Source organism: Alligator sinensis, unplaced genomic scaffold (assembly GCF_000455745.1).
Source record: "Alligator sinensis unplaced genomic scaffold, ASM45574v1 scaffold458_1, whole genome shotgun sequence".
NCBI lineage: Eukaryota > Metazoa > Chordata > Crocodylia > Alligatoridae > Alligator > Alligator sinensis.
Genome location: NW_005841944.1, coordinates 3296692 through 3307478, shown reverse-complemented (window position 1 = coordinate 3307478; position 10787 = coordinate 3296692).

Here is a 10787-nt window from a genome sequence, read left to right as displayed (position 1 = left end):
TGGGGGCGGGGCAGGAAGAGGCCCCATCCCTAGCCCCGCTCCCTCCCTCACCAATAGGATCTCATCTGTCTCCCCCCAATAGCAGTGAGGAAGGGAGTGGAGCTGGAGCAGGGGCAGGTCCTGCACAGCAAGGGTGGGGTGGGACAGAGCTGCTGGCTCATTCAGAGGGCATGGCAGGGGTGGCACTCACCCTAGAAGGGCATGGGTGGTGGGGGGGGCATGCCCCTGGAATTGCATGGGGTGGGGAAGGCTTCAGCTGCGGGCTGGGCTGTTCCTGGAGGATGCTGGGCCTGCTGTGGGCAGTGGTGGAGCTGGGAGTGGGGCTATGGGGGACTGCAGCCACCCAAAAATTAGCTATAGCCCCTGCAACCCATCTCCCAGCACTGCAGATTCCCAGCCCAACTGCAGCACAGCCCCAGCCTCCACTGAAAAAAACCTGGCACCACCTCCCAGCCTCACTCCTGGGCCACTCCTGGGCCAGCTGCATCAGGGCTCAGGGCGCAAAGCCCAGCCTGCAGTGGCAACTGCCTCTGTCGGACCCAGATGTGGGGGAATGTGCTCTCTGGGGCCTCAAAAAGGGTGCACACAGTGGCAGGAGCCCCCCCGCACCTGGACAAAAGTTCAGGCTCGACCCTTCCACCACCCACCTGGCCAGGGCCCCACTCACCAAGCTGCTTCTGCACTCTGTTCCTCACTGCAGTAGTCTCAATCTGGCCCCCTTCCCTTCTCCCACTGACTGACCTGCTGGGTTGGGGGGGAGGGGTGCTCATGGATGCATGTGCTCAGCCCCCACCCTCAGTCCAGGATGGACTGCAAGAGGCTCCAGGATCAACCGGTCAATCCCGATCGACCCGTTGGTGACCCCTGGTATAGGAGATCATGGCAGATGCAGTCTCCCAGCCTCAGGGACATGTCCAGTTCTGGGCGCCGCACTTCAGGAGGGATGTGGACAGCATTGAGAGGATTCAGAGGAGGGCCACCCGCATGATCCGGGGACAGCAGGGCAGGCCCTACGAGGAGAGGCTGAGGGACCTGAACCTGTTCAGCCTCCACAAGAGAAGGCTGAGGGGGGATCTAGTGGCCGTTTCCCAACTAGTCAGTGGGGACCAGCAGGCATTGGGGGAGTCCCTGTTCCCCCGAGCACTACCAGGAATGACAAGAAATAACAGTCACAAGCTGGCAGAGGGTAGATTCAGACTAGACATCAGGAGGCGCTACTTCACTGTCAGGGCGGCTAGGATCTGGAAACCACTTCCAAGAGAAGTGGTGCTGGCTCCTACCCTGGGGGGCTTTTAGAGGAGGGTAGACGAACACCTTGCTGGGGGCGTTTGACCCCAGTACGTTTTCCTGCCATGGCAGGGGATCGGACTTGATGATCTGCTCAGGTCCCTTCCGACCCTACCAACTATGAAAACTCCTGGGGCTGGGAGATCGCAGCCATTGCTTCTCCCAGCTGCTGTGGTGCCCTATGCAGCTGGGAGCCCTTCAGCTGAGGGGCCTTCCAGCCAATGGAACTCGCTTCTTGCTGGTGCAGGGGGAGCCCAGGATTGGGCTCCCCTTGCACCAGCAATAAGGCAGAATGGGATCTAATGTGCAATCCCACAATCATGCTTCCTGCCATGCACATGTGCTATGGGAGAAGGTACAACCATGTGGATCACACATTAGATCCCAGAGTACCTTTACGTATACATGTAGAAGGGACCTAATAGCTACTAGAAAAAATAAATTCTTCCAGGGATGATGGCATTGCAGCACCAGAAAAATGGTGGAATTGCTTGGAGCTGCAGCTACCTGGAAATAAGATTGTATATGACCAACTGAAGAATGTTAAACCTACACCAGCTGCTACCTGCAAGTGCGTTGTTATCCATTCATTGCTAATGTTTATGAGATCACAGTCACTTGACCAGGTGCTATGGAGAGAGTTCATGTTGATGTCTTCAAGTATTACACTTCATCCTTGGTGAGTGGTTTGGAGAAATAAGAAAATGTATGCAGTGGGATGTAACTGTTATAACAATAGACTTTCATTTTTTCTGGGTATAAGGTATACCCCCTTTTAAGCGGGGAAACTAAGGTACATGCCGGAAAAGTGGCTTACCATATGTCATGCAGCAAGACTAGGGTGTAGAGTCAGGAGTAGAAGAGAGGGCATCCCAAGTCTCAGACCACTGCTTTATGCCCTCAGCCATTACTCTATTTTGTTTCTCTTGCAGTTTAATGTGCATACAGGTTGTTGGCAGGGTTTCTGATGAGGTGTCTCGGGTCACGGTGTTTTCAGGTAACTGATAACATACTGCTCTATATCTCTCTATTATCACACCTTTTCATTGCTGTTCAGGTCCTTTTCCAGTTTGTGATTTTAAGCATGGATGAGAGCTACTGGTTACATGGCTGAGGTTATCTCTGGATTATACTGCTGGATTAGGGGAAGCAAAGAGACAGTATAGAATGTTTCACATTTACCTTGCTAATTCAAGGCTGTTTGCCTGCAGCTTCAGAACTGATGCAGGAAGTTGAGTCTTCAGCTGCTGTTAAGCACAATATGAGACTAGTAAGCAGGCTACATTATTTCCATCTACTTCTAGCCAGATTTCAGCTGCTTTTTCCAGGTGGAGAGTTTGCTACTGTCATCGTATCTTTGTCACCCAAAAGATGATTATGGCTCTTCCTGTATCTGTGATGGCAGCTTAACTCCACTTAGAAAGGGAAGTTGCTGTTTGTAGAGAGCAGTTCGCACCACTTGTCTGTGTATACATTGCCTGCAGGCATCCATGTTGCATTCAGAGTGTTAGTTTAGATCTGCAAAGTCCAGAATACTTTGGGTCCGGTGTTCTTAAGAAAGCCCTTCTCTACCAGTTCAGTACTGCCCAAGTTGGGGTCAACAGAGGTGCTGAAGTTAAAGGCCTTCCTCTGTGCTTGGTGTTATTTACAACTGAACCTAGATATGGCAGTTGGGGGATCAGAGCCCCGTAGGCTAAGTACAGACATTCAAAAAGCCTGCGGCTGAATCGAAATAGAAACAGAAGTAAACAGACATTTACCTTTTGATTCAGAAAATGCAGCCACAGGACTGTAGTGGCTCAAGCCAGAAGCGTGGGGGGTGCTAGAGCACAGTTTCCTGGCTATGTGTTCACTTCCTCTTCCTGCTATCTACAAGGTCTCTGGGATTTGCAGTCCAGAATCAGAGCAGTAGGACTCTGCAGGGTTGCTCATCACTTCCTCTTCCTGCTTCCAGGTGCCCCCAGGGTTTGGAGTCCACAGTTGCAGCCAGCAGTAAGTTTGAGCAGGAAAAGGGGTGTGTAATCCTCTTCCTTGGCTCCAGGCCCCAGCCTGGATTTGCCAGGGAGGGGGGCAGTCCCGTTCCCCCTTTCCGGTAGATAGGACTATAGCAGGGCTGGCTCCTCCCCTCTGCTCCCTGGCTGCAGCTCTGGCAGAGACTTGCAGGCACAGCAGCATCTGCCTGGCTTCCTCCTGCTCTCCCCCTCCCCTCCCCAGTCCCTGCTCAGCAGGGATCCCCCATCCCCTTTGCCTTACACAGACAACTCAGCATTAGCGAGGAGACCACATTCTGGCTTTGGTCTGTCCTGTGGCAGACAGCAGTTTTGGCTTAGGGCTTTTTAGAGCTAATCAACAGCTCAGCTGATAATGTCCCTCCATTCCTCCTTTGTTATAAAAGAGCTTGAACTAATGAGAGAGGCTGTTTATTTTCTGATGGGGTGATAGCAGAGCTGATAAATGCTTTGTTATCAAGGCAGGGTGGAGGGGCCCTCCCTAATCCTGTTGTGGCCTGAGGCATGTGGCCTCAGCTCAGCCCTGAAGAAGGGAAGGGAGGGCTGCTCTGGCTCCCCCAGCTTCTAGCCTAAGCCACTGCAGGCATGTACCTGCATGTCTGGGAAGTCTGTGCAGTTACAAAGTGATTTAGCCTAGCCAGGTTAAACCAACCTGCAAAGATTGAATCAATTCAGGCTCGGGCTTTTTGAATACCTGCCCCTAGCCAATGTGCTATGCACCTTCTTCTCCTCTGATTGTGGAATGTGGTCCAACGTAGCTCCAATTTGTCCTTCAGGGCATACTGCAAAGCTCCATCTCTCTCTCCTCAACTTTTGAGAGCAAAACGCATGTGGAAAGCAGGTACTATGCAGACTTGCCGTATGGTTGATTGTTTTCTGTGTGTCCATCCCATCCCCCCTCCCAAGTTTTCACAGTGTAAAGAGGTTGCTAAGATTGTGCTTTTTCATATATATTTAGTTATTTAAGGCTCTACACAAGTACTCTTTTTAGTACCACCATTATAGGCTGAAAGAAAATAATATGTGATGCCGTTTGCAACATAGGGAAAAAAATCCCATTTCTAGGGAACAGCAAGTAGCAGTCCACAAGAGTTAATGGATAATCTAAGGATTAATTAGTTGTTCTGTATAGTGTTTTGAAGATGTAAATTGCTCTGCTGGTGTTAACACTTAGAGAGAAGAGTGATTTTTTTTTTTCTTATTTAGTTAATATTAAGATATTTCCTGCTTCTACATGCACTGTTGAACCTTTTCATCCAGGATGAATACAAGGTTGAATCTCAGATGGAGCTGGAATGTCTGATATTTTATGTAATTTCACTGATACTATTTTGGTTATTTCAAGCATGGGACAATTTTAATAAACACATTTTGAAAAAACTCATAACGGATGTGCTTGAGAAAGGCAGACATCTATATTAGTTGCATCAGGTAGTAGTTCTTCTAGAATGTTTATTACATTTACCAAAATCGCATCACCTTGAGCTGTGATCCCTTCAGATAGCACAAAATGAGCAGGGCTGGCTGGGTAGCTGCTTAAACAGAAGTCTTGAAAACGCTACCCAGATAGAAGTAGTGGGGCTACTTATTGCTGTAGATGACATACTCCCCTCCTTCTGCCACTGCTGTGGTGGGAGGTGTCCATAAAGTCAACAGCTAGGGGGTTAACCTTCTCACAGTTGTTTCTTTTGCCACCAAATTAAGGCTTTCACAGTGTTTTCTGTCAGAGGCTTCAGTGGTGACTGCCACATTAACTCTATAGCTGCTGACTGCATAGATATCTCCCCCTGTCCCAGGGCCCAAACATGACCAGGTACTCCTTTGGTGCATCTTGTGCTGTGGTAGGTAAAACCCTGTCTGTCCCCCCATCACCTCCCACTCCCATGCTTAGCACAGCACCCTCTCCTCTTCACCCCCACCTCTCCCTCCCTGGCCCTGCCTAGGACTCTGAAATTGGCATCTGTGCCTCTGTGTTTTGCCTCTGTGTATTGGCAACAACAATTAGGGTTTACCAAAATGGGACTGAACACAGCAGAAAGCAAGAAGTAACCCTCCAGGTTTGGGGAATAAAGAGAAAGCTCTTCAGGTCTCAACTACTCTCCAGACATCCTCAGCTAATCTTCTGCACTCCTCTCAGCAAGGATTTCTTGTTTCTTAAAGCAGGCCTGTCCAACTTCTGAGTTGCTGGAGGCCACATGCTCTGTGGACTGCACCAGTGAGGGCTGCAGGCCAGTTGAGCTCCATCAACACAAGCCATGGACACCCTTCTACTACACTACGTGTGCAGTGCAGGAGGCCTGGCCCCCACCCTCCATTACCCAAGTGAAGGCTCCTCTACTGCACCCCTCCATTACCTCCGCTACACCCCATGCACCTCAGCTGAGCTGCAGACTCGTGTGTTGCAGCATGCCATCTGAGCATCTCTGGCTGTGGGCTCCCCTAGCACTGTAGGCTGTTCCATACCACTGTCTGGGGTTAGGGCAGGAATGGAAACTGAAGGAGGGAGAGAGAGCCTGGGAGCCCCAGCTGGTGCTGGAGCAATGCGGGGAGTGGTAGGTGGAAGGGAAACTGGAGCAGAGTGGGGGGAAAAAAACCCACCCTGTGGGCTGCATGTAGTCCCTGGGCCACCAGTGAAATAGCTTTGCAATAAAATATTAAGTGCCTCGTGTTATAGTAAGTTATCTAGTAGGGGTGTGCAAAGCAGGCCCTATTCAATTTGGATTTAGCCCAAATCAGGGACAGTGATTTGATTCATTGATTCGAATCACTGTCCCTGATTCGATTTGGTTGAATTGATGCTGATTTGGAGAATCAGCGATTCAGCCATAGACACGGCTTTAAATGTTTTTTCTACATACCTTGAGGTACCAGCATGGCTTGTGAATGCTGTGATGCTGGGGCAAATGGAGCTTCCCACGGGAGGGAGGGCCCTCCTCATACTCAGCAGTGACGCCGTAAGTGGACCAGAAGTGCATCTGGCCCACTTCTGGGTCTGCTGCCAAGCACTCTGGGGAGCCCCCCGCACTCCTGTGGGACACTCCATGAGCCCCAGCATCGCAGCGTTCACAAGCCACCTGGTACCTCGAGGTATGTAGAAAAAACATTTGAAGTTGTGTCTATGTCTGAATCTCTGAATCTTTCCGAGTCTCTCTGAATCAATTCAGAGAGTTCTGATTTGATTCGGAGAAATGAGAGGGTCCTCTGATTTGATTTGGATTTGGAGATTCGGCCACCAAATCAGGCCAAATCTCCGCTGAATCGAATCGGGCTGAAGCTTTGCATAGCCCTATTAACTAGTTAGCTAGAAGTACAGCAGATGTTCGTGTCAGGAGCCAGAAACCAGTTCCACACATCAAGAAGTGCCAGGACAACAACTAATAGAAGAGAAACATAGTTCATTTGTCTCAGAAGTGTTTGCAACACAAACTTTATAATGCATATAATATTTAGTTACTAGTGCTGCAGTGCAAATGTCATTACATTCAGTGGCCTTTAGAAAACACTATTACACTGACAGGAGTTGATAACAAGAATTCCTTTGAGTGGAAAATACTGTAAATATAAGTATCCAAGGCTTGGAGATTTATTGACAATATAAGAGGATCAAACTATAAACAGGAGCAATTGTAAGATTTTTTTTTTTTTAAATTCTCTCCATCACTGTGGTTCACTTTTGAAACATTCTGTATGAACAGCACTGGGTGCACTGTAAATGTCAGTCTCCTGCCCTTAAAGAAAACAGTTTATGCTCCTTTCATTTTAGCTTCCTAATGACTGATTTATTTATTGGGCATGGCAATCACTTTTGAACAGACACAATTTTCTTAGCATTTTTTACAAATTAGCAATGGCTACACATTTCTTTTAACTACAAGTAATGCATGGCATGGACATTGATTAGTGTTAAAAACCATGTTTTTTCATATCTTGTGACTCAGGTAACAAGCAATCACAATTCACATATGTTATTTCCTTTAATAGTTGTTTTAATACAGTAACAAATACATTTTAATTTTTTTTGACGGCTTTAACAATTGTAAAAAGGTAGTGTATAAAAGTGCTGGGAGCGTCATGTTTTCACCTACAGGAATTATGAGCTGCGATGTACAGTTCAGTATTGTTGGCTATTCACAGTTTCCCATTAAGTTTTGCTGTTAAGTAATGGGAAAATTTTCTGATTTTTGGTTTGATGACCTTATGTGGTTTGTGAGATGATTGTACCACATGGTTTTAACCTAAAAATGTGTATTGATTATTAGCACATAGGAAAACTGTGATAAACATTGAAAATATTTTTTTTAATTATAGTTCTGTCCCAGTGAAGCAAAACATTTATCTGAGAAATGACATTTGTAAACAGTCAATATTTCTGGTTTTGGTTAATATGTAGATGAAACAGAATGCTGCTAATTTTTTTAATAACCATTTATTATCTGGTAATGGTCTAGTATTACGGTAAAGATTCTAGCTTTTAAAGTGTATTTGTCAGTCTAATTTATGTTTTATTTTCAATTTTGTTTTCATAACCTGTTGCTAGAACACTACAGGAGTGGAAAATTATTCATTTACTGGCTATTAATGACTGAATTACTGGTCAGTTGTAACACATGCTGAATGCAGTAAGGTTTAAAATAACTGCTCAAACTGAAAATATTATAAAAACTAACAGTATTAATGTAAGAAAAGAAACTGCTGTATAATGTCTATAAAGACCAACTTAGTTTACTCTATTGAATAAATCAATGGCTAAATGTTTAAATATATATAATTACATGGGGGAGGGGTTAATTAAATGTATGGATTTCACAGTAGTATTTTAATGTATCCTAAAGGAATTTGGTTCCTGAATCCTTTGACTTGTCAATGGATTTTCTTTCACACTGAATTTGGAGTTTGCTTGTTGCCCCTGAATTGTTAAAAAGAGAAGTCAGTTTAACATATAACATATGAATCAGTGCAAAGGAACAGGAGATGAAAATTTATGAAATCAAAGTAGTATGGAAACTTGAAACAGTGATAGCAACTATGGATGGAATGATGGAAGTACCACCAAGGAGGAGTACTCAGCACTGGTCCGTACCTGCAGGGAGCAGATCAGGAAAGCCAAGGCAGCAACCGAGCTCCACCTGGCTTCACATATCAAGGACAACAAAAAGTCCTTTTTCAGGTATGTAGGGAGTCAGAAAAAAACAAGGGTAACATTGGACCCCTGGGATAGCTGATAACCGACACCCAGGAAAAGGCCAATCTGCTCAATGGGGACTTTGCCTTGGTCTTTCATCAGTCCAATGGGACTGCCCTGCCTAGCAAGATGCGGGATGGCCAGGGTGAGGGCATATTTATACCCAGCATCAGTGTTGATCTAGTAAAGGTTCACCTTGAGAGGCTGGACATCTTCAAGTCAGCTGGTCCTGACAGATTACACCCTAAAGTACTCAAGGAGATGGCAGGTGTCATAGCCCAACCATTACCAAAATATTCGAAAACTCATGGTGCTCAGCTGAAGTACCTGAACACTGAAAGAAGGCCAATGTGGTACCCATCTTCAAGAAAGGCAGAAAGTAGATCCTGGGAATTACAGGCCAATCAGCTTGACCTCAATCCCTGGCAAGGTTCTGGAAACAATTATCAAAGAGACCCTTCTGGATAAGCTGGCTGAGGGCAACATACTGAGGGACAGCCAGCACGGGTTTGTCACAGGTAGGTCTTGCCTGACCAATCTCATCTCCTTCTATCACCTGACATAGCACCTGGAGAAGGGAGAAGAGATTGCTGTCATATATCTGGACTTCGATCTGGTGTCCCATGACCTCCTCATGGAAAAATTGGCCAACTGTGGCCTTGGCTATACCACAGTCCAGTGGTTGGAAAATTGGCTCTGAGGTTGGACCCAGAGAGTAGTGGTCGATGGTAGCGAATCATTATGGTGCTCCGTGACCAGTGGCATCCCCCAAGGCATTTTGGGGCATAGCCGGAGGACAGGCTAGTGATCCAGGCTGACTTGGATAAACTTAGTAAGTGGGCAGACACAAGCCTGATGAAGTTAAATACTGATAAATGTAAGGTACTCCATCTCAGGAAAAAAAAACCTGTAGCATACTTATAGGCTCAGTAGTGCTACGCTTTCTAGCACCACTGCTGAAGGAGACTTGGGGGTCATGATTGACCACAAGATGAACATAAGCCACCAATGTGATGTCGCAGCTGGTAAACCCTGACTTGCATCCATACATGCTTCTTAAGTAAATCTCAGGACGTCATCCTCCCACTGTACTTGGCCTTGGTGAGGCCACATCTGGAGTACTGCATCCAATTCTGGGCTCCTCAATTCAAGAATGATGTTGAGAAGCTTGAGAGAGTCCAGAGGAGAGCCGTGTGCATGATCAGAGGGCAAGAGAACAGGCCTTATGAAGAGAGGCTGAGAGCCATGGAACTCTTCATCTTGGAAAAGCACAGGCTCAGGTGGTACCTGGTGGTTGCTTATAAGTACATAAGGGGTGTACATCAGGACCTGGGAGAACATCTTCACCAGAGCGCCGCAAGGAAAAAGAAGGATCAACGGTCATAAACTCCTCCAAGACCAGTTTTGGTTGGACATAAGAAAAAATTTCTTTACTGTCCGAGCCCCCAAGACCTGGAATAGATTCCCTTCAGAAGTGGTGCAGGCACCTACTCTGGACTCATTCAAGAAATGCTTGGATGCTTGTCTTGCTGGGATCCTTTGAGCCTAGCTGACTTCCTGCCCCTGGGGCAGGGGGCTGGACTTGATGATTGAGGTTCCTTCTAGCCCTAATGTCTATAAAATCTATATCAGCCAATACTGATTCAATTCTGAAATGCAGCCCTGCAGCATGGAGAGTGTCATCAGGCTGGTAAGTCATTTGTGGGGGAAGGGGTGGGAGGGGCAGATTGAGGCCTCCCATGGTGAGGGAGGGAGTGGGGCTGGGGCTGGAGCAGATGCTGCCCAGCCAGGGCAGAGCAGGGCACAGGACAGTGCCGTGACTCATCCTGGTGATGCAGGGAGTGCAGCTCCCACCACTACGTGGACCCCGAGAAGGCACATGGGGGGAACATATGCCCCCCAAATTTGCATGCAGTGTATGGTGGGCTGCCGCTTTGGGCTGGGGCTACACCAGGCTCTTCCTGGCAGGGGGCTGAGCTGGGCTCCACTCAGGGCGTGCAGTGGTGGTGTTGGCAGCAGGGACTATGGCAAATGTTGGGGTGGCTGCAACCCCCCAGCACTCTCTCTCCCATTGCCACCATGGGGGGAACATATGCCCCCCAAATTTGCATGCAGTGTATGGTGGGCTGCCGCTTTGGGCTGGGGCTACACCAGGCTCTTCCTGGCAGGGGGCTGAGCTGGGCTCCACTCAGGGCGTGCAGTGGTGGTGTTGGCAGCAGGGACTATGGCAAATGTTGGGGTGGCTGCAACCCCCCAGCACTCTCTCTCCCATTGCCACCACTGCCTGCCCCAAGCTCAGCCTGGCCCAG